Genomic DNA, 23,558 nt, shown 5'->3' on the forward strand with positions numbered 1-23,558 from the left:
TGTGGTATGCAAGACATGGATTCTGTGCTGGGGAAGACACAATGACGGGTCAGATACTGAGCCGTGTGCTCTTGGTACACAAGCTGGCAGACAGCGAGAAAGTAAGAGAACAAGACAGAAATGGAGAGTAGTGACCACAAAGGGAAGCTGGGGTGTAGTCAGAGTTCACAGGGCGCGCCAGAGGTAAGGGATCACTCCTGCAAGAAGGGCCTGGGGGCTAAGTGAGCCTAACAGAGAAACAAAACCAGAAAGGATGGCGAAGTAATGGAGGCTCTGGGAGGCAAATGGTCAAAGCGCATCGTCAGTTCTAGCAGCCATCATCTACTGAGCACTGAGTATGTGCCAGATGTTGTGATAAAAGCTTTATAGAGATCATCTGATTTACTTTTCCCACGACCTGTAGTAGACACCATTTAACCCATTTTACAGATGAGGAACTTGAGAACCGGAGAAGTTAAATAACTTACTCAGGGTTGCAGAGCTAGAATAGATGAGGTGGGATTCAGACCCAGGTCTGTTGGACGCCGAAGCCTATGCTCATAGCGACTGCTTTATACTACCCACTGATACGGATTGAGGGACATTTCCTCCCAGCAAGCCTGCTGTAGGCCGAGAAACACAGTGTCTTCCAATACTCTAAAGAGCAAGGTACTGAGTGATGAGCTAAGTTAGAGGTGTTGTTCAAAAGCCCTGCTATGAGTGAGCTGTCTGCTGGGGCCGAGGGTGCTCAGGGCTGAGATGCTCTCATCCATCATCAGGGAATACTCACTCCATTGTGTCGGGCCCCACCTAAATGTTTTTTTATTGTCTGCTCCTCACCATGAGTAATGCCACTTTCCATTTTAAGCTGGGAGCTTCAGGAGATGACCGCGTTCTAAGCCAGAGTTGAAAGCTAAGTGCTGCCTGGGGGATTACTCACCCACTTCAAGACTCGGCCAACATCGCACCCTCCCACTCAAGATGCTGCTGGAATAGCTCTTCCTTGCCAAAGCCTAAAGGAAATCTGGCTTCCCCTAGAATCAGACTGGGAATGGTGCCAGGTTATCAGAAAGCTGGCAAGTTAACTGATTCTCCAAGTGAAACTACTGTAGTTGTTCTGGTCCCTGCCTGTGTGGTAAGGTTTGCTTGCTTGTTCATTCCTGTGGCATAGGCTGAGGGCCTACTACGCACCAGGAACTCTGTTCCATGCAAGAGATACTGCGGTCATCCAGATGGCTTTAGTCCTTGTCCTCAGAGCTACCTTGTCTGGGGCAGATGAGCAGACACTGATTGCAAGGTATCATAACTGGCAGAGTATAAGAAATGAGAGGACATGAGAAGCTCAGGGAGTCTGAAGCACTCACAGCTGAAGGATTTATGCCAGAGTAGGAGCTGGCTAGGTTTCTAAATTGTAAGCAACCAAAACTGATTTCTACTGCTAATTGACAGAAAGAGAATTTAGAGAACCTGGGGTTGCCCCAAGAATCACCAGGAATGGGTGGTGGTCCAATATCACAGGAAGGGTGTAGCCAGACCAAGACCCTGGGGGGTAGGTAATCCCTCAAATAGGGGATGTGGCTTCAGATACTGAGCAGTCAAAAGGATGACAAATGTCCAACACAGCAGGTAGAAGTAGAGAAGGTGGGGAGGAGAAGCCTGTCTCAGAATGACCTAAGATAGTCTGAGTCACAGAAACCAAAAGGAACAGCTTAAAGAGAGCACTGGCTTATTGAGGGAAGCAGGCAATGGGGCCAGGCAGCCCGGCTCCCAGGGGTTTCCACAGGGAGTGAAGTTTGCTGTTCAACCAGACTTTGAAGCTTTTGTGGGGAAACAAGCCCTGTGCTGCAGGTAAGGAAGAATGACATTCTAAGCCTTTCCCTTTTGTTTTAGGGCTCCTTGGGCCTTTCTGGAAGGCCCCATTCTCAAAGGATGCCTTGAGCTTATAAAAACCAGTTAAATCAGAAAAATGTTCTCCATATCATTGTTGGGAAAGGTGACAGGGACAAGCCAAGGAGATAATAATGATAATAGCCGATGCTGACTGCTTATGCTAACATGAGCTTACATGCATTACTTCATTTACTCCCCATAATAAGTCTATTAGTTTATAGACAAACAGACGGAGGCACAAAGATTATCCGTGACTTGGCCATAGTCCCATGGTTAGCAGATGGTAGAGCAGGAGGCAAATGCAGATCTGCTTTACTTTATCTAGAGTCTGCTGACAGGAACCACAAGAACAGAAAGGTCAGAGGAAGAAAAACGGTTATGGCAGGAGAAATCATTTTTTTCTGTGCATGTCATGAGGGATTGGAAGCCTCGGCCCTTACCTCTTACCTCTCCCATGGGTACCATATTGAATCTTAAGGATAGGCATTGCTCCAAAGAGAAATTTTCAAATTTTATCTGAAGGGGAAAAGGCCTCTTTTCCTAGAGGGAGCCTTGAGGGAGGAACTTGTAGCAATAAGTCAAGATACTAACCCTTAGACTACAGCGAGAGGTATATACAGCATTTTTAATGGATTTTTTAAAATAGAAATTTCTCTAACTATACAAACAAACAATGAGGGAAATATGGAAAAACAGAAAGAAAACAAAAGTCACCTGTAACCTTACCATTCAATGATGGCTGTTGTCACATTTCTGAGTATTTGTGTTTTGTGTTTGTGTGTGTGTGTGTATGTGTAATTTGTACTCTCACTTTCCAATGTGCATATATGTATGTCATACTGTCTTGTAAAATCAGTTATTCATATCTGAAATAATTGTTATTGCCTTGATTTCACCTTTTTCCTCAAGGAAAAATCGTATCTATCAGAATCTTCCATTTGCAAATCTACTAAGCTACTCTTAGTTTGCAGAGTAGTAGAGTAGGTATGTAATGCAAGCCTGTTTGTTCAAAGTGTGTAGATGGGATGGACTGCATAGAGCATATGGGAAAATGCCTGGTTCTTTAAGGAGGATGTGCTTTTTCATCACTCACTTAACATTTCTAACTGGTAAGCATTACCTGAAAAATGCCTACTATAATAAGTAACTCATCATAATGAGTAACTCATCAACTAACCTCATCATTTATTAGATAACCATTCATTTATCAGGAGAGATTTATTTCATCATCTACCATCTGCGTAACATTAAAAAAAACGTTACGTAGACAGAAACTAGAAAAGCAGTTTCTAGCCCTGAGCTCCGAGTGGAATCCTGGTTCTGATCCCACTTCTCCTTCTCCAGCCTAGGGGACCTCATCTCCTTCGACATCCCCGCCAAAGGCGGTTCAGAACCCCCAAGTTCAACATACACAGAAACTCTGTTCTCTTGAGCAGGAGTGCAGCTGGGCCTCTCCAGTCCTCTCTGAGTATCTTGTCCGGGTACCCATGTGGCCCAAGTTAGCTCACAGCCAGGTCTGGCACACCCTGCTATTGTCAGCTCTTGGCATACCCAGTGCCGTCCACCTCTTGTCCTTTCCCCGCACTCCTCAAGACAAAGTCCTACCGCTTCAGGAGCCTTGCGTCTTCCCTCTGTGCAGCCCAGACATCTGGTTTGAGTTGAGAGTCAGTGGCCGGTCAAGCGTTTGCACCATGCAGTTGGATTTGCTGATGTAAACAAAGGAGATTGCATGTGAGTTTTCTGACCCCAGAAAGGCCCCACAGGACGATTCCCTCGGGCCGCGGTCAGGATTTTTTAACCTTGTCCAAGGGGACAAGGAAAATTAATCTGAGTTTAATTAATGAGCTACAGCCAAGAGAGAAGCAAAGGACTTGGGCCCTCTCTTTCCTTCTCTGTCTCCATGTAACCCTGTTTTCAGGGAGCCATTCCTCAGCCTGAACTGAGGCCACATTGCAGCCAGGCGAGCCATGTGGCGCCCCAGGGAGCCAAGGGTTAGCCTCTGCTCACAGTGGGAGCATCCCTTCGCTCCCCCCAGTGCAGGGCTCCCTTCTCCCCTTGCTTTTTCGCTTTGTGTTTCCATGCTTCATTGGATTTTATCTTTACTTACAAAAGCAAATGGCTCGTACCTAAATTTTATGTTTTAAATTTAATGTTTTAACAGGGTATCATCTCAGGCCCCACCTATCTAGTCTCCTTGAAATGCCTGGGGTCTCCATCACATAGCCATTTGCAAGCAAAAAACCTAAAATGATAATTCAAATGGAAAGACCTCCTAACTCTGGGAGTGGCTGAACTTTTCTGCCTTGTTCAAGAGCTCAATTTTTTTCATCTATGAAAACGAGAATAACAGTATGCTCCAGTCCTGCCACATGAAATCATGACATAACATCTAGGAAACCCTTCATAAGACAGCACAAATTAATTAGACTTTATGGTTATAAACTTCTTATTTTTTAAAATTTCTGAACATGTTATATTTTGCTCATTCTTACTGTTACAATTACGTTTTGTGGCAGCTGGTGCTGGTTATATATTTCCAGTAGCGATACCAAATTTCCATGTGATATAAATTCCAGTTTGAACACTAATTCAACTTTAAACATACTAATTAAATGATAATTAAAGATACATTTGAGCTGCATATATCTAGATTAATCAGGAAAAGTCATTCTGTATATGGAAAATGAACCCACTGGAAGAAAGAAATGACCAAGAAAAAAAGAAACCCTAACCAACCCCTAAATTAACCGACTAACCAGCTGGCAGCAGAAATCTCAGAGCAAACATGGACATCTGTGGAACCATGCTGGAGGGACCATACAAGATGATTTTCAGTAACTTTTTACCACCACCACCAAGACTCAAACAGCCACATTAGGCATTTAGTTCTCCTGGCCCTGCTTCTTCCTGGGCCCCCCACAACCTGTTTTTCTTATCCCGCCATTCTCAGTGGAAAACCTCTGGCATCTGACATTCTTGACTAGAGCATCTTGGGTGCAGAACTCCCTCAAGAGTTCTATGCTCTGAATTACCATTCCCACTGCCCAAATCAAGACTTTTTTTTTTCTTCAAGATTTTATTTATTTATTTGACACAGAGAGAGAGAGCATGCACAAGCAGGGAAAGCAGCAGAAGGAGAGGGAAAAGTAGGTCTCCTTGCCAAGCAGGGAGCCCGATGCAGGACTCTGTCCCGGGACCCTGGGATCATGACCTGAGACACTCAACCAACTGAGCCACCCAGGTGCCCAAAAACTCTTCTTAAAATAGGTATGTTTTAAAAATATTAGCCAGAAATCATAGTTATTTGATTTAATAAATGTCAGGAAATATCTACTAAGCATCTACTAAGTGCGAGATAAGAGTGTGTCTTCTGGGGAAGGGAGGGCATAAGATACAATCCCTGTCCTCAAGGAGGTGAAAAGTCACCAGGGAGGCCAACCAGAGGATACAAGTAACTCTCCTTGCTGGGTAGAATGTAGTGACTACCACAAACAGCACCAGCCAACACACTGCAGGAGGAAACAATGAATTTGAACTTGGCGAGGATCAGGACAGGTTCAGAAAGGAGGCAGCACTGGCCCTCAGAGAAGGGCATTTGTCCTTTGAAAAGATTAGATGAACTCTGGTGGCCCCCTAATTGGTGAATTATTTCAAGTCCTGTGCCTATTCTGGGCCAAAAACTGGAAGAAAGTTTAGCATCCTGGCTTTTCTTCCCTGAAATGGGCCAGCTCCTTGTTCCTGAGGATCATGTAGTGTCCCCCAGCTGGTGCAACACCCTGGGACAAATGGGGTGCTGCACACATCCCTGACCCCACCCACTGAACTCCTGCTCATCCTCAAAGGTCGCAGTTCAGTGTGACCTCCTCTGAGACTCCCCACCCCTCTCCCCCTGCTGGTGCGGTCACCCTCTCCGGCCACAGTGTCTGATTTCAATGGACAGAGAGAGGAATTGGCACTGTTTCAGACCGTCTTAGTCAGCTGTTTGCTTTTCAAAAATGCAGTATCTCCCCCTGCAGGAATAAAACTAGACAAGGAAAGCAGGGATTTGGCTTTTCTGTTGCCTCTGTGTCCTCAGTGCCTGATAAATCATAGTATTTACTAACTATTTGTTGAATGAATTAATGAATAGTAATAGATCAACTCATCCTTCCCCTGGCTATTTCATCTCTCTGATCTGTTAGTTTTTACAGGGAGAGATCAATGGTTTTAGAAAATATGTAGGATTAATGTTACATGGATGTAATCAATCAAAAATATTCATACTTGGGACCACCTACTTGGCTCTGGCAGTAGAGTGTGTGACCTTGATCTCAGGGTTGTGAGTTCGAGGCCCATGTTGGGTATAGAGATTACCTAAAAATAAAATCTTTAGAAAAATATATTCATCCTGGAGTTCAGTATGGCAACTGGCAATTAGCAATTTCTCAGACTTTGGTTCATGAAGTTTTCAGGAAAATCCACACACTACACAGCACAGTACAGCTCGCCGTTCCCCCTCCTGCCCTCGTTTCTTTCAGTAACCATTTAGTAAGCATATATTATGCACCAAGACTATGCAAGGCACTGCAGTTACAAAGCTGAGTGCCATAGACAAGGGCCCTGCCCTAACGGCATGAAGTCAAGGGGGAGAGAGAGTCCAGGAAACAGCACCAATGAAGAACAGAGGGATAAGGGTCACCGCACCCCCAGGAGGGCTAGGCCTGGTCCTGGGGCTGGTGGTAAAAGAAGGCTTATTTGAGTACCATTTGAGGTGAAGTCTGAAGAAAAAGTAGGGATGTGCTGGGGGTGGGAAGCAATGTTGGCAAAGAGAGCCTCAGGCCAAGGGAAAAGCAAGTTCAAAGGCCCAGAGGTGAGAGCAAGCTTGGCACATTTGTAAAATGGAATCTCACTCTTGTTGGAGGCGACTGAAGGGTCCAATGCCAGGGAACATGGGCCTTTTTATTCAACACCAAGAGCAAGAGAGCAGGGAGGCAGTGTGGGTCACTGGTTGTGCCTTGGGAGATGACTGGAATGTAAGCTCCATGGGGTAAGGACACTGCCAGCTTATTCACCATCTGAATAAGGGGCCAGGAACACAGCACATTCTTAACAACCATTTGCTGAGTGAATGAATGAAGCACCCTGAGATGACCTCAGCCCTCTCTTCGAAGTGTCACCAGGCCCCAAGGCCTCATAAGACTAGGAGGTGTCTCAAGAGCTGGCTGGTCTGCTCCCTCCCCTCCAGGCTATCTGACCTGCCCTTAAAACTCTCAGAGGTGACATTATCTTGTATAAAGTATAGCAGCATGACTCGGAAATGCAGTTCTTGAGGGCATACACATGCAGGTGAGGGGCAGAGGATCTGTCCCATTATTTGGTGAGTCACAGCAGGACAGACAGGAGCAGGGACAAGAGTCCTTAATGCTCAGACTGGCAGGCCAGGCAGCAAGGGCATGCTGGCTCTCCAGTGTTATTCATCGTCTGTGAAGATGCCCTGGTGCCCCATTTCTCAATCTGCTCATGAAGATCAATGAGACCTGCATTCTCAAAGCAGCACCATCCAATGCAGAAATCGTATTTTCTGGTATAGTTGGCAGTGAGGAATTTAAAATCCATGTTTCTCTCCCACCTCTCAGTACCACACCCTAGCTGAATGCGGCCGGCTCTCTCAGAGAAGGCTACTGCGCCTGGATCTGGGAGATCCTGGCTAGGAAGCCGGGAAGAGTGGACACCACATTTAGCCTAGGCCCACCTCTCTCACCCTATCTGAGGTCCCGTTGCCTCTCACTTAAGCTGCTGCCCTGTTCCCTCTTCTGCCTCACCTCCCCTACTTCTCCACTGAGCAGCCAGAGTGACATTTTTAAAAAGCTAATCTGATCACGTCACATCCTAGCCTGCACTGCTTTCTCCTTCAGAAAAAAATTCTCCAGTGCTCGGCATGGCCTTACCCTGTCAATCTCCAGCCACAGCTGACTATTTTCTCTCCAAGTGAAACATGCTCTTCCTGGACTCAGGACCTTTGCACATGCTCTTCCTGATACCTTCTTTTCCCTACTCACTAGGAATATAAATTCCACTTCTTCTAGCAAGTCTTCCCATCTCTCAGGCTCTGTAGGTCACCTATTATCTAACTCCCATGGTACCCTGGACTTCACTGCAACACTCAGTTCACTGGGAATCCCTTTTATGGTGGGTAATCCCCACTAGAATGTGAACTTCAGAAGGTCCTTGTTGCATCTGCCTTGCTCCCCACTATATGCCTCATGTCTGGCACAGCAGAAGCTTGTCAAGTGAATAAATGAGGACTCCAGTCTTTGAACTGGCAGGAACAACGTGATCAACTAAAACAACAGGCAGAGAGAAACAGAAACATAACAGAACCTCATTACATTCCCTTTTTTTAAAAAAGATTTTTTTAAATTTATTTATTTGACAGAGAGAGAGAGCGATCACAAGTAGGCAGAGAGGCAGGCAGAGAGAGAGAGAAGTGGGGTCCCCACTGAGCAGAGAGCCCGATGCAGGGCTTGATTTCAGGACCCTGAGATCATGACCTGAACCAAAGGCAAAGGCTCAATCCACTGAGCCACCCAGGTGGCCCAGAATCTCATTACATTCCTAAGCTAAATGATCACCCCCACCCCAGGCTTGATTTCCTCTTATCATGGGCATGTATATTATGACAAGGCCTCAGTTAATTCTTCAGAACTGGTTTCTGGTTGGGCTTGGAGAAATATGAGCCTTGCCACCACAAGCCACCATGGTCAGTAAGCTAGAGCTCTGAAACAGTCGAAATCAAGTCAAGAGGCATTGGTATGTCTACCAGTGGCCTACTGCCCCTGCCACGGAGACAAGGAGCCCTCCTGCCCCAGCCTCACACAGCAGAACAAGGCCAGAAGGACCTGGAGCCTTCACTCATTTTGTCTTACCTTCTGTCTTATTTTCTTCCCCCCAGCAAGGACAAACAATAATTCAGTAAAGGAAATATGAGTAATGGAAAGAAAGAGAAAAAAAATAAACATATCAAAATGGGCAGTGTCCCTTGGGCCCCTACTTTTAAAGAAAACAGGGAGAGTAGATTTGGAGACATTTCAGTGACTCTGCTAAAAAGGAGAAAAAATAATCAAGCTGGCCTCTCCCTTTACAAGCTGGATTCCTTATCTCTCTCTTGCTATAGAAAGAAAGGATTTCCCAGGCCAGGGGTTGTCCACTCTGGCCTGCATCAGAATCCTGTGGGGAGATGAGCTGAGCTGGCAAACGCCAGCCCCCGACTCAGGTCCAGTGAATGAAAACCCCTGGGGGAGGGGCCCTCACACGATCCCCCCACCTCCACCTCCACCCTTCCCTGCAGGGAGGACCCTTTCTGAGGAACAAAGCTCAGGAGTCAAAGGCAGAGTTTCTGCCCTGGGTCCACTGCCCTAAGGTCCAGCTCAGGGTAGAAACTCAGATGTGCTCCCGGGGTCCCCAGAGTCAGGTACTGAAACACTTGTTTAAAGTAAATGGAAAAGGCCTAAGAATATCAAAAGAATTACTGCAACACAGACAGCTTTATAAAACAATGAGCAATCATCCTGTGGATCTCTGGTGAGGCTTACCCTGTTTTGATTAAAAACTCAAAGAGGGGGGCACCTGGGTGGCTCAGTGGGTTAAAGCCTCTGCCTTCGGCTCAGGTCATGATCTCAGGGTCCTGGGATCGAGGTCATGATCTCAGGGTCCTGGGATCGAGGTCATGATCTCAGGGTCCTGGGATCGAGCCCCGCGTCGGGCTCTCTGCTCAGTGGGAAGCCTGCTTCCTCCTCTCTCTCTGCCTGCCTCTCTGCCTACTTGTGATCTCTCTGTCTCTGTCAAGTAAATAAATGAAATCTTAAAAAAAAAAAAAAAAAAAACACCTCAAAGAGGCTCTGTTACCTGGATCTCAGGAGTTGGGAGAGGAAGTAAGCGAAGTCCTCTGAACAGAGCAAGCACTTCTCTCCTCTATGGAAGGGTGGGGTGGGGTGCGCTTTAGAGAAAGCCAAGCAGCCTTTAAGGCACATCCCCCCACCCATGCCCATGGCAGAAAAGGAAGAGGGGAGCAGGAGACTCTACAGCCCAAACCCAGCAGGGAGGCTGGTCTTTTGTGAATTCCCAAAATATGAAAGACAGTCATGCACACACTCCGACCAGATGCCATCCTTACAGCCACCCTGTGAGCAGGTACCGTTCACGTGAGGACAGATTCAGACCGCAGGAGTGGCTTGCCGGCAGCCACGCATCTAGCTAGAAAGGGGTGAGTCAGAGGTATTGCCCGTCGGTGTAATACCTGAATCACAGTGATTTCTTACCTTGTATCTTGGCTGTCTCTTATTTTAAATACAAGGACAGACCCCATTTGGAAGGTGACATGAGTGAGAATTCTCAGTCGTCTGCTGTTTTTATTTTAGGCTGTGTCAAGCCTTACCTCCGCCTGGGAGATGAAGCAGGTTCTTAGTTCAGTACGTGTTACTGACGGCCTTCACTACATTGTGCTCTGCGGCAGGCACAAGAACCCCAGGTTAAGTAACTGGGAGGTGAGGTCCCCCTTGTAAGAATTTATGGTAAATTTACAAATTCACAGTGGATTAAAGAGACAGACATAAAGCACTGGCAGGTAGTTTTACCAGAGGTCTGGGAATTGCTGGGTCATAGAGTCATCAATGCCGGCAGATTTAGAGAGGAGCTGAGCTTTGACCAGAGGTCAGGAATGGTTTGTCAGAGCAGAGAGGCAAGGATGGTGCAGTGAAGCAGTAAAGAGGCCAAGCATCAATCAAAAGACAACTCCAAGGCTGCCCACAGCCAACGCTGCCTCCCCGCATTCTGCTCCCCCTGAGTCTCCGCCTAGTGGACTCTGGCAAGTGCCCGAGTTCACGCTGCAAAAGCAACCCTCTGCTTGGGTCACGCATCCAGAAACGCCTACGGTGAAATCCCAAGAAGGGTGCTGTGCACCCTCAGAGCACCTTGAGACAAGTGGGGCAAGGCTCCCATTTTATGTGGTGATTCTGAAACCGAAGTCAGCAGGTCTGAAATTTTCAAATTAATTTCTCCTCTACCTTGAAGGGCAGACATATAAATCAGAAGGGAAGACCATGTATGACAAGGAGTAAAATGGAACTTAAACCCATAATGGGCAGAAACCTTCTGAATATTTTGAGTGAAAACCTTAACAAAATGCACATGCTTCCCCCAGCAATTCCACATCCATAAATCCTCCCCAGAGGAAGGGAGGATGCGAGGCACGGGGTGCAAGGATGACGAGAGCTGCTGTGTTGTAATAGCGACAAACAGTACACAACCAAGTGTCCGACAGAAGATCAGCTCACAGAATTTTGCATGTCCACAATACGGAATCCTATAATCCTCTGTAGCCATTACGAATGGAGACAGAGATTTATGTTTATTATTTATTTATTTTTAAAGATTTTATTTATTTATTTGACAGACAGAGATCACAAGTAGGTAGAGAGGCAGGCAGAGAGAGAGAGGAGGAAGCAGGCTCCCCGCTGAGCAGAAAGCCCGATGTGGGGCTCGATCCCAAAACCCGGGGATCATGATCTGACCTGAAGGCAGAGGCTTTAACCCACTGAACCACCCAGGTGCCCCAAGATTCATGTTTATTAACGAGGAAAACAATCCTAATGTATTTAGTCAAGTCTGCTTATAAATAAGCAGATTATAAAACAATTGATATATATGTATAATTTTACGAAGTGGAATCATGTGATTCTACTTTCTTCAGACCAAGCCTGAATCCATTGAATAGAATTGAAATCATATGGAATAAACTCTCTGATCACAGCGTAATTAACTGAGATATCAAAAACCTAACTAGGAAAACTGCCAATATTTTCAATTAAACAACACACTTTGAAATAATCCTTCAAAAGAACATTTATAGGGTAAGGAGAATTTTTAGAGTAATTTAAACTGAACAATATACAAAATATAGCATATGAAAATTTGGGGAGGCAACTAAAACAACTCTTAAAGGGAAATTTTATCTTTAGCTACTCATATTAAAAAAAATTAAGGTCTAATATTGATGACCCAATATTCTGCATGAAAATAAGTAAATAAGGGCACCTGGGCAGCTGTCGGTTAAGGGTCTGGCTTCAGCTCAGGTCATGGTCCCAGGAGTCCTGGGATCAAGCCCCTCATCAGGCTCTCTGCTCAGTGGGGTTTCTGCTTCTCCCTCTGCCTGCCCCTCCTTCTGCTTGTGCATGCTCTCTCTGACAAATAAATAAAATCTTTAAAAAGATATTAAAATAAGTAGATAAGTAAGAAAATAAATAAATAAAAGGGCAAAGTAAAGTAAAAGTAAGCCAAAATAAGAAAAATGAAAAATAAAGATAGCAACAAAACAGAAATCAGGCAAACAATGCAGAAATCTAAGAAAGCAGAAAGCTGTCTTTCTGTTTCAGGAAAATCTGCGATATTCCTATATATAAGGCCCTTTGTAAAAGGCTTCTATCCCTATGAATAGACATGTTAACAGAAGTTATCTTTGGCTGATAGGATCAGGGACAATCTTTAAAGACTTCTTACTGACATTCATCTGTAATTTTCTTGTTTTTCTATCCCTCTTTTATATTTGAGGGCTTCTAAGGGGACTGACATCCTCTGCTTATTTGCTGAAAAGCAACAGACCCTATTAACCCTTTGTTTTACAAAGGAAGGGCAGGGACCCCTGATGATACAGAAGTTCTGAGTGGTAGGAAGGTATCTCTCTCGATCAAACTGTAGAGAGAAAAGGAGCCCCCTTTGAAGTTTCCTTCAGTTACTAAGACTTTATTCACGGAGACAGCTTTGGGCTGGTGCAATTATGTTTTCAATTGCTTCCCTCTTTCTGCAAGCAAAAGGGCTGCCAGGGCAGGAAGCAGAGCCTAATTCACTATACTTACCTCAAGACTGTCTTCTGTTGTTCATGGGATGCTTAATTAATATTAAGCATTAATATTAAGCATTAATACTTGAGAGAGAAAGCTTCCTTTAAACAAGGAAATGAAACTGAAGTAAAGCCACACATCATTAGTTTAAATACAATTCACAAATAAGGAATTTGATAAGGAGATAGCAATCAAAATGAGGAGCACATCTGTACTGGGGTCCCAAGGAAAATGGTGTGAAGCTCTGGGGAGGAAGAGACTGCCCCTGTGGGTGTATCAGTGCACACTGGACTGTCCCCACAGGTCCGTCAGGCCTTGATTGCTGTCTGTCTTGTCACTGCAGTATAAAAACAACAGCACAGAAATAGTAAATGTGCAATTTGCTCAGGTGATGGCCCAGGCAGTAGGAAGACCATTTCAGAACAGGATTCCAAGTCCAGATAAATCCTGCTGGGAGGATGATTGATGTGGGAGGTTTCTAAGAGCAGATAACATTTCTTTGCAATGTTTGTGCAGAGGAAAGAGGCCCTCCACAGGAAGAAGGTCAAGGCCAGTCTATTTTTATAAAAGCATTTCAAGTGGTTTAGTGGCCTTATTTCCTGTGGTTCCCAGGAATCCTGCAACAGGCTTCCAGGAGGATGTTGGTGATAGGGAGCAGAGACTTGCTGAGTGACAATCAATAATTATCTCTATATTTGCTTCACTTTTTCCAATAAAAATAATCTGGGGGAAAAACACTTGCTCTAGAAGAGCAGAGGTCAAGACAACGAAGAGTAGAATGGGACATGAAAGTCCCTTAGTACGCGGCAGAGTCCCCAGGTCAAGATTTTGCAAGCTGAAGACTGATTTATTCACTCATTCCCTTTTATTCAACAAATAATCAAGCATCCCTTCTGTCCCAGGCACCGTTTACGGGTTGGGGAGAAGGTGGTAAATAAGCATGGCTTCTGCCCTCCAGGAGCTTACAGTCCACTGGGTGAGGAAGACATCGGTCAGGTCAACACAAGTATATATATATACTTAATTACAAATGGTGAACAGGAGGTAAAGAAGAGACTAATGGAGGCGGAGGTGAGGATAGAACTTAGATTGGGAGGTCAGGGAAGACCTTTGAGGAGGTGGCTTCAGCTGCCATCTGAAGAGTAAAGAGGAGCCAGCCAGGGGAAAGTGCTAGAAAGTGAACAACAATGTGTATGAAGGCAGTCATGTGGAAAAGACCACACTAGCCTCAAGAATCCAAGAGAAGACAGGAGTGGAGGAGTGGAGGAGTGAGTTGAATGCAGTGGGCAAAGCGAGGGAATGGTGGGAGGTCAGGCCAGACCACCCAGGAGCTGGCAGGCCATGGTAAGGATTCAGAATTCACTTTATGGGAATGAAAAGCTATAGAAGGCTACAAACAAAAAGTTGATGTAGGTTTTCAAAGAGATAAATGTGATGGGAGGGGCCAAGGACTAGAGAGAAGGCTATTTCAGAAGTTAAGACAGCGGACTGGACTGGGTGTTGACAGTAGGTACTAAGTACATAAATTTGATAGCTCCTGACTTAACCATAAGAGCTTAGGAATTCAACCAGCATACAGGGCTGGGACTAACGTGAGGCAAGGGAGGCACTTGCTTTGAGCACAAAATTTACTCAGAAACCAAGATAAATAATATTTTAGTGCAATATTTTTTATTTTTATTTATTTTTAGAAATTTTATTTTTTTTTTAAGATTTTATTTATTTATTTGTCAGAGAGAGAGAAAAGAAACTGAGCACAAGCAGGGAGAGCAGAAGGCAGAGGGAGAGGCAGGCTCCCCGCTGAGCCAGGAGCCCAATGTGGGACTTGATGCCAGAACCCTGAGATCATGACCTGAGCCAAAGGCAGCCGCTTAACCAACTGAGCCACCCAGGTGTCCCAAGTGCAATATTTTCTGAAGTTTATGTGTTTCTTAAGTAATCTCTACACCCAGTGTGGGGCTCAAAGCCATGACCCAAGATCAAGAGTCATGTGCTCTTCTAACTGAGCCTGTGTGCACACCCTTTCGTGCAATATTTTTTTGAAAAATCAAATTTAGGGCAAAACTATCCTTGATGAGCAAAACAAATTTCTTTTAAAAAGACAGGATCAGCAACATGCTGTGCCAAGCCACATAAGGAACCGGAGGCAAAAGGAAAACGTCTGTAATACTGATAGTGTTTATACTTAAAATTTTTATATTTTTTCATTTCCTCACTCTTGTTCTGGCTAAGCTGACCTTCCCCACCTGTAAACCAAGAGGCCACCACATCACCTTCTGCTCTTCAAGTAGACAGTATGCAAAGAAAACTAATGACAAAAATCATCGCAAGCCCCCTGGTGGCACAGATGCTACTCTTTTTCCTGATTCTGAGAAAAAAAGTACACCACAGTCGCTCCATAAATACTTGGTTTTTTTATTTTTATTTTTAAAATTTCTTTTCGGTGTTCCAGAATTCATTGTTTATGCACCACACCCAGTACTCCATGTGCCCTGCATAATACCTATCACCAGGCTCACACAACCTCCCACACCCCTCCCCTCAGTCATTCCACAAATATTTCTGATAGTGTTAACAGCTGATATCAGGCTCTTCATATTTTAGGAACTTTGCCAGAAACTGGTAAATACAATGATCTCATTTTACGCTCACACCAATCGAGTGAGGAAGGTATAGCATTATCCCTGTTTTACCATGATTGGCGTTTACCATGATAGGCTAGCATTTAGTGAATACAGGAAGAAAGAAAGAAAGGATATACAGATTGAAGGTTAAATGAGAGAAAAGAAAGTGATGGGCCTCTTACTATTCCTTAGAAGTTCTATCTGGATAACCAGTGATTCCAGCTCTCTAGGCAAACACTCTTCTCTGACAAACACTAATTACCACACTTAAATGGACCTGTACAGAAAGGAAACTAAACTTAAATACCACCTTTTTCCATAGAGATTATTTTTGTGAGTTAGGTGTGTTAAACTGAACAGCTTTCCTAAGAACATATTTCTTGAATTCATTCATTCCCAAATATTTACTGAGGTATCACTGTACATCAGGCACACATCGGGGTGCTCTCATGTGGGAGCAAATCAAGCCTGAATGTGGGTCCTCATGAGGCTTATAATCCACTGTGTGTGTACATGTGCATGTGCGTGTTGGGAGATGTGTTGGCAAGAGACAGTCAATAACTAGGAAGCAAACACAAATATAAGATCATAAATTATCGTAAGTGTTACAGAAGTATAGACAGGGAAGTGAGGGGAGATGCCTAGATAGGGTGGGCCCGACACATTTAGACTCCAGCAGGAAAATATCTTGCTTCCCATAATATTTATGTTGCTGAAAATGCTGTGAAGAATTTTTGCAAATCAAATCAACCAAACTCCCACCACAGAATATGAAATTTTATAACCTAATGATTTACTTCTATGGAGAACAGTTTTGAAAAGGAACACTATGAACTTATTTTCTACCCAAACGCATCTATGGGAAAGGTCTTCCCACCACTGAAGGATCAAGAATATAATACTGGAAAACACCGGAAAATGTTCTGCCTTCTGTCTGTCCTATCCCTATAGGCCCATCTAAACATCTAGATTTATGGAATTCCCGAGGAGCCCCTTGAACTCGCCAACACCAAGGAGGAACCAAGGAATGTATGACCTTTAAAAGCCGGCAGAAATTACGCACAAAAAGATGGCAGCCTAGTGAAGTAAGAAATCCTTCTGACATTTCTTCTTGCCTCCTGTTGCCTAATCTACTTTCAGAGGCCAATAATGTAGAAATTGTCCATTTTTCAAACAACCCCACCCAACAGAGTAGCACTTTGATCTCAAAACAAGTGAGGAGCAATGGACGGTGCAAGATAGAAATGGCTTTGAAAGGTCAGTCAGAAAAAAAGAAATAAACAAGGAGAAGAACCATGAGGAGTTGAAGGAATGAAAGCAAACCCTGCTTTGAACTACCTGCCAACTTGAATGCAAACTCCCCTGAGAGGCCATGGTTGGCAGATGAGCATACTATCAAGGTTACTGGTACCTACCAATGCTTGCGATGTGCAATGAGCACCTTCCCGGATATGCCAGACACTGGGGGCTGAAATTTATCTCTTAGTTTACCCTCTTGGATACAAGATTTTAACACACTTTCAAGCTCTTTCATCCCTTATCAAACCCAGTCCTTGCCCAGGGCCTTCAGTGATATTCTCTTACTTCACCTCCTTCCCATAACACCCACCTGGTTCCTGCCAACAGCTAGGCTGTGGATAGGGCTGTGTGTGGAACACCAATGTGGATAGGGCTGTGTGTGGAACAACATGGCCAAAGGACTATGAGAGCCATTGGGCCTGCTGAAATGAGGCAAAATGTGCAGATGGGGGAATGGTCCCTTTTAGACTTTTTTTGTGGGATCAAAGGGAGCTGGCAAGTGAAAGGAGCCTCTAAAAATAGCCAAAGCCCTTAAAAAGAAATCATGCAAAAGGAAACAAGGTTTATACTGTCCTAATGTAGGCTCTGCAAAAACTAAGCCCCAGCAGGCAAGCACCGGGACAGCTTATTATTTTTTTCCTGCCCTTTGGAGACACCCACTGGGTCCCTTTGCAAATCCTGGGCCCTGCTCCCCCCGCCTGCTTCCTGCATAGTGCTAGAAGCCTCTGCAGGAATGTAGCTCTCCTGGGGCACAGCCTGGGCCTCCATGGCCCACTTTCAAGATCCAGAATAGACTCTGACATGTGAAATGAGCTCCACGGGGTTTACAATCCTCCTTCGCATCCAAGCACCTTAAACACAAAACTTCACACCAGGATTGCTAACCATTCTTCCAGAGACGCCTGGAGATCATCTGTCTGGCAGAAATCTGAGTTTTGTCCTTTTTACTCTTCAGTGTTCTGAACACACTTGGGGCCCTTGGAAATGAGGCTGACCAACAGAGGGCTGACATAATAAATTATGTCTTGGGGCTCAGGGTTTTGCTCTTGGCTCAGCCACAGATTTGCTTTGATAAGATGTTCAGCCTCTCTGTGTCACACTTCTCTTGACTAGAGAAAAAGAGAAAGGGCTCATCTATCCCATGTCATAGGAGGAATAGGAAATAAACAATAATTACCAAGTATGTCTTACAGCATCTACACACAACAGGCATCCAGAGATGCCTGCTTACTCATATGAAATGTTTGGTGAGACTCCAAGTGCCATAAAAATGTAAATAACCAATGCCTGAAACCATAGGCTCACATTAACAACCATAACAATGCCTTCTATTTCCCAGGCGCTACCCTCCCAGGCCTTCGGGGCTCTAGTCCTCCTTCATAGCACTGCCACAAGATCAGCACGCTCAATGGCTCCATTTTACAGAGGAGTCAGGTGAAGATCAGATAGGTTAATGACTTGGCCAGTCAGACAAATGGTTAATGAGACACAGCAGAAACCAAAGCCCAGGTCTACAAGAACTTCCCTTTTTCCTGGCCTTTCCAGCCCAGTCGGAAGTAGGACTATCCACTCGGTTCCCCCAGTAGGCTCTGGCCTCACCCCAGCCCTTTGAAAGCAATGGCAAGTGATTCTACTGTGACAAAGGCCAGGAGGGACTTGACTGCCATCTTGGGTCATCTTGGGGAAGAAGCATCACAGTGATGATCAGAAAAGTGCTGGTGGGGTATTTATAGCACTGAGAGAGAGGCCATTCTGGGTCAAGGGAGGAACCTGCAAGGACTCCATTCAATAGACACAGCATCTGTTGATGGGGCTACGGGAATTATAGGGAATGGGAGGGCGGGGGGTGGCGCAGGGGGGTAAACACAATAGAGAAGCTAAGGGTCAGTTATCCAAAGGGCCTTTTGTCTCTTTCCCGTATATCTTTGACAGTTACAATCATGAACTCTGTGGTTAGAAAACACTACGTTCAGATCTTGACTCTGACACTGATTTATCTGCGTGACCTTAGACAACCTGTTTAAACTCTCCCAGCCTTGGTGTCCTTAGCTGCAAACTGGGGATAAAAAAAAGCCATGCCTTGAGTTCAGTTCAGGGCAGCCTCCCTGTTCAGTTAATTAATCTTTGGGACATGAGCAGGGTAAGGTAGATGATTACATAGAAAATACTACTCTATTCATTTATCTCTCAGCCGACAGAAAGAGAGAGAGAGAGGAAGGAAGGAAGGGAGGAAAAACGGAAAGAAGGAAGAAGGGAGGAAGGAAAGAAGGAAAGGGAAAAGCAATGCCCATGTCACAGAACTTCACCAAGGATTAATTAAAATAATGAATGTAAAGCACTTGGGACAGTACTTGATACATAGTAACTGTTCAAGAAAAGGTCACTACTTTTTGATTTATGAACTTATTTGATTATTTATGGGTATGTCCAGAACAGGCGATCGGGAAACCCACGGTAGGGCAAGCCCTCAGCCTTTCCAGAGAGATAACAAACACATATTTCAAAAGACTGAGTTTGGAGAAGCCAAATTTTATAGGTCAGGAGGGAAGAACAAAAAACACCTAGCAGACCGTCTCCCTACGAGCTGGAAGGTCTGCAGACTGTGGGAAAGGAATGTCCTTGGGGGCTGGTCCTGGAGATTGTAACTTGCACAACATTTTCAAAAGAGTTTCGGAGGCACGTCAGTGAGAACAGCCTTGAGGACACCCCTGGAGCAGCTGCAGAACCACTTTGCTTCTGGCTGGAAGCCCAGGGCTCTACAGCATCCACCTGCAGGCAGGATACTTCCACGTAAGAAGTGTGGAGGTCTTCAGGCTGGCCCAGAGCCCGCAGGATGCTACGGACTGAGGAGCACCCGCACGGCTCAGACAGGCCTGTGGCCTGCCAGGCACATCGCTGCGCCGGGGAGTGCACCATTTCTCTTCTTGGAGGGTGTTCTCTCCAAGCATTAAACTAATACCTGACCTCCTAAGAGGGTGTGTGTTTTGGGGGCGGAAGAGCCAGAACCCAGGGAACTAATAACAGATACTGGAAGAGTTCCCAGGGAATGTGTGTGTCTCTGCTGTTTCCTATTCCTCACGAAGCAGTGCAGGGGGTAAGAGTGGGACTGAGCTGTTGGGTGAAACAGCTAAACTGGATTTCCAGGCTACAGGTGGTCCATGCATCTCTGCCCCTCCAACCGGAAGCTCAGCTGGATCGATCTGGTATGGCCAGATTATAACCTCCTTAAAGACAGACAGCGATTTCTACTGCAAGCCCAGAATCCCTTCTCTGAAAAGCTTTGGGGCTAGGTATGTTTCTGAATGGCGATGCTGGGGGATTTTAGACAGGTGGTTTGGTACGTATATTGTATATTATGGAAGAACTTCAGTGGGGCCCAGGGCCATCCCCTGTCATCAAACACACTGGTTGGTGATTCTGCACCAGATTACACAAATATTAACATAAAGGGTGATAGATAAAGACTTTACATGGTCTCAGGACATTTGGGATCAGGTTTGGCCCCAATTTGAGTTATGAAAGAATGTCTAGTTTTTAAAGCTTTTTTGCATCTCAGAATGTAGATTAGGGATTTCGGGTCTTTCTTTTCATTTCCGTTTCTTTCTCCTTATTTTCTTTTTTAAATTTCCAGAACAGTCTGCCTGTGGCAGGTGCTGAGTGGAAGTGGTTGGCATCTAGAGCATGACATCTTGATCTCTCTCAAATAATATTTGATCCTGGAAGCCAGGGGATGGTTTATTCTCAGTGATTTGGGGATTCTTGAGGATTAGAAGGATTCTAAATTAAAGAACAGGAGAGAAAGACATTGAACCCACAGGCTCTCTATCATCCCAGACAGTAACACACAAACCTATGAATACACTGAGAATGGTGACTAGTACACAATATATTCAGTCCCCGAGTAAATGAGAGGAGGGCATCACAGCACATCAGCAAATGGTAAGCTTTAACTGATTGCTTAGGAAATGATATTTTAAAAAATATCACTAAATACTACTAAATGTTAAACTCAAGTTTGTTCAATGCTAAGTCAGTAGCACAGGGGATTGGCAGAACAAAACAACAAGCGACACGGAGAATGATAATCAAGCTAACGTCCGTGACTGCTTACAAGTTTTCAAATGCTGGGTTTAGCACTTTATACATGTGATCATTGAACACAGCAATTCTGCACGGTAGCTAACGGGGCCCATTCTGCAGATGGGGAAACTGAGGCTCTGTGAGACCGAGTGAGTATCCAGCCAGGGCTGAAACCGGAGTTTAGTAGTATGCTGGTGAACCAGCTATCAGAGAAAAGGAGGGAAGGAAGGAAGGCGGGGTAGGGGGTGGGAGAGGAAGAAAGGGAGGTAGAGGGAAAAAAAGAGAGAGAAAAAAAGTCCTGATCACACTATTTTCCAATTTCTGTGGTGTAAATAGTCTCAAAAGGAGTAATTTCAAGCCCATTAATGATTTACTAACCTGAATATTTAAAAATTGGCTTTCACAAACCTGGAGGTACCTCCTCCTGTACACGTGGTCGAGTCCACCCCAGGGCCACGTCCACAGTTTGCCAAACCAACTCTGGAAGATGAGCTTGCTGCTTATGAAGCACAGCTTTCCTGGGAGCAGCAGACCACGATGCTAGCCCTGCCAGTGAGCCACAGCCACATTCCTACCCAGGACCCAGTACAGACCCCTAAGGCAGGGAGTAAGGGGGAAAAGACAGAAGAAAACCCTGTCTCCCTCTCTTCAGGCAAACTTTCCTTCACCAGAGGGTGTGAGGTGGGCTACTGCCAACCTGGCCCTCCCTGACAGAAATAACAAAACCTAGAGCTCTTTTTAGGCCTCACAGGCTGTTCCGCAGTGCGAAAAAGAAGTCAGACTCGAGACTAAAAGATCTGATCCATTTTTGAGATCCGTCAGTTCCCAAATATCACCTTTGAAAAAGTAAGGAAGTGTCTTCTACAAGATGGGGTATATTTGCGTTCATATGTTTGGGTCTGCTTTTAACCAAGGGCAGGGTATTCCAGCCTAATTTGAACCCACTTAAAATACATTTGGGGTCTTGGTTTAGCCTCTCTGTTAATACCTGTAAGGTCCCCACCTTCAAAGTAGGTCTTCTGATAACATGTTTCCCCTAGAGGCTCCTAGGAAAAGACTGGCCTGGTATTCAATCCACAAATACGCCAAGGGCAATGATTACGTGTAGGCATTTGCTAATAAATTCAGGGCCTAGAAAAAGAGGCAGAGCTTCTTTCTGGAGCTTCAGAGACCAGTAAAGGAGACAGTCAGGTAACCTTAGTTAAATGATATGCAGTCACTCAATAAACGAATATTTATCAAGGGCCCATTAGATGCCAGGCATTTTGCCAGGCGCTGGGCTCCCATGGTGAGCAAGGCAGATTGGTTTGTACTGTCGTGGAGCTGACAGTCCAGTCATAAATGGAGAGATTAATTAAATAATCACAAGAATGAATGTGTAATTAAAAAATGTAGTAAGAGAGCCCGGAGGAAATGTTAGATGGTCCTATGAGAATGGGAGGAACCTGACCCAGTTCCAGAAAGTCAGCAAAGGCTTCCTTGAGGAATTGGTAACTGAACTAGGACTTGAACAAAATGTAGGTGTTCACCAGGCGAGTGGGGTGGGAGGAAAGACAGGAATTGTGTCTAGAGAGAGGGAACCATGTAGGCCAAGATCCTGGGTGAACAGGGGCGCAGGGGTTTCAGGGAAATGGAAGGCCAGTGTGGGGAAAAGAGTGTGGTGGGTGATGCAGCATGCAGGGACGCCAAGGCTGGTCCTCAGAACCCTACAGGCCCATTAAGGCCTTAGAACTTTTCTTAAAAAGCAAAAGGCAACTTGTAGGTATGTTTTGTAATTGAAGCGTAGTTGACATACAATATTACATTAGTTGTAGGTGTACAACACAGTGACTCGACACTCATATACATTATGAGACAATAGGGATAAGGCCTTAGTCTTAATCCCAAGCAATGGGAAACCACTGGATGGTTTCAGTGGGGATATACGTGGCAATTATAGCCAGGGCTTCCATAGGGTAAATGATGTGCTACTAGAGGAGCACAGAGGGAATCAATTAAAATCTTAAACTGGTATGTGTGGTGTGGAGGGACAGGAGGGAAGTTAGGGCTGGGGATGCGTCCACATCGGCTTTCTGGAAGAGGACGTATCTGAGATGAATTTTTGAAGGGAGAGGATGACCCAGCCCAGCCACTGTGCAAGGGGGAGGGAGGGAGAAAGAATGCATCTGGGTGAGTGTGAGGGTGTGGGGGGACTACAAGAAGAACAGGCCAGTAAGAGAAAAGGCAAGAGAGTTAGGCAGGGACCTGATGATGAATACCTCCCAGGTCATGGCGGGGTCTGGGTTTTATCCTGATGGCTGCAAACAAGCCATGGACACAGCCAGAGGTCCTCAGCAGAAGGATGATCAGACTCCTGCCTTAGAAAGGACACTAGCAGCAGAGTTGACAGTGGATTGGAAGGTTGCAGTGCTAGGGAAGACACCTTTGCAGCCCAGGTGAGACAAGGCGCAGCATCAGCAGGGAGGAGCCAGTGTGAGGACGGAGAAGAGAGGATGATTTTAAGAGACATTGAAAAGGTGCAGTTGAATGGGCTTTGTCACCAGTGGTATGAGTGGGAGTGATTTTTGCTCTGCCCACAGAATAGTCAGAACAGAATGGATTCTTCTACTTGTGTTGACTCTTGCCTTGTGACCTGGAGCATGGTCAGTTTTTGCAAGTGTTCTATGCATCCTTGAAAAGAAGAGTGTTCACTAACTGTTGGGTGCAGAGTTCTGTTGTTAATTCATTCAGTTAAGTTTGGTGCACTTTAGTCTACACCCTTATTACTATGTTTTGTCTGTTTGCTTTAACATTTGTGACAGAAAGGTATTAA

The 23,558-nt window shown here is 45.1% G+C and overlaps 1 protein-coding gene and 1 non-coding gene across 6 annotated transcripts in view; both read left to right on the forward strand.

Moving 5' to 3' along the window:
* Positions 1-23,558, forward strand: part of FGF1 (fibroblast growth factor 1) — a 97,329-nt gene that overhangs the window by 48,919 nt on the left and 24,852 nt on the right. Inside the window, exon 1 of one of the 5 annotated variants that reach the window (XM_032336328.1) lies at positions 17,374-17,594. The exons of the other annotated variants lie outside the window; for them this stretch is intronic. The gene's annotated coding sequence lies outside the window, so the exon portion shown is untranslated. Of the gene's footprint in view, positions 1-17,373; positions 17,595-23,558 lie in introns of those variants that run through there. 5 annotated transcript variants of the gene reach the window in all.
* Positions 18,743-18,866, forward strand: LOC116587436. The gene has a single exon (XR_004284444.1). It is a non-coding gene; the product is annotated as a small nucleolar RNA SNORA36 family (small nucleolar RNA).

This window comes from Mustela erminea, chromosome 3 (assembly GCF_009829155.1).
Source record: "Mustela erminea isolate mMusErm1 chromosome 3, mMusErm1.Pri, whole genome shotgun sequence".
NCBI lineage: Eukaryota > Metazoa > Chordata > Mammalia > Carnivora > Mustelidae > Mustela > Mustela erminea.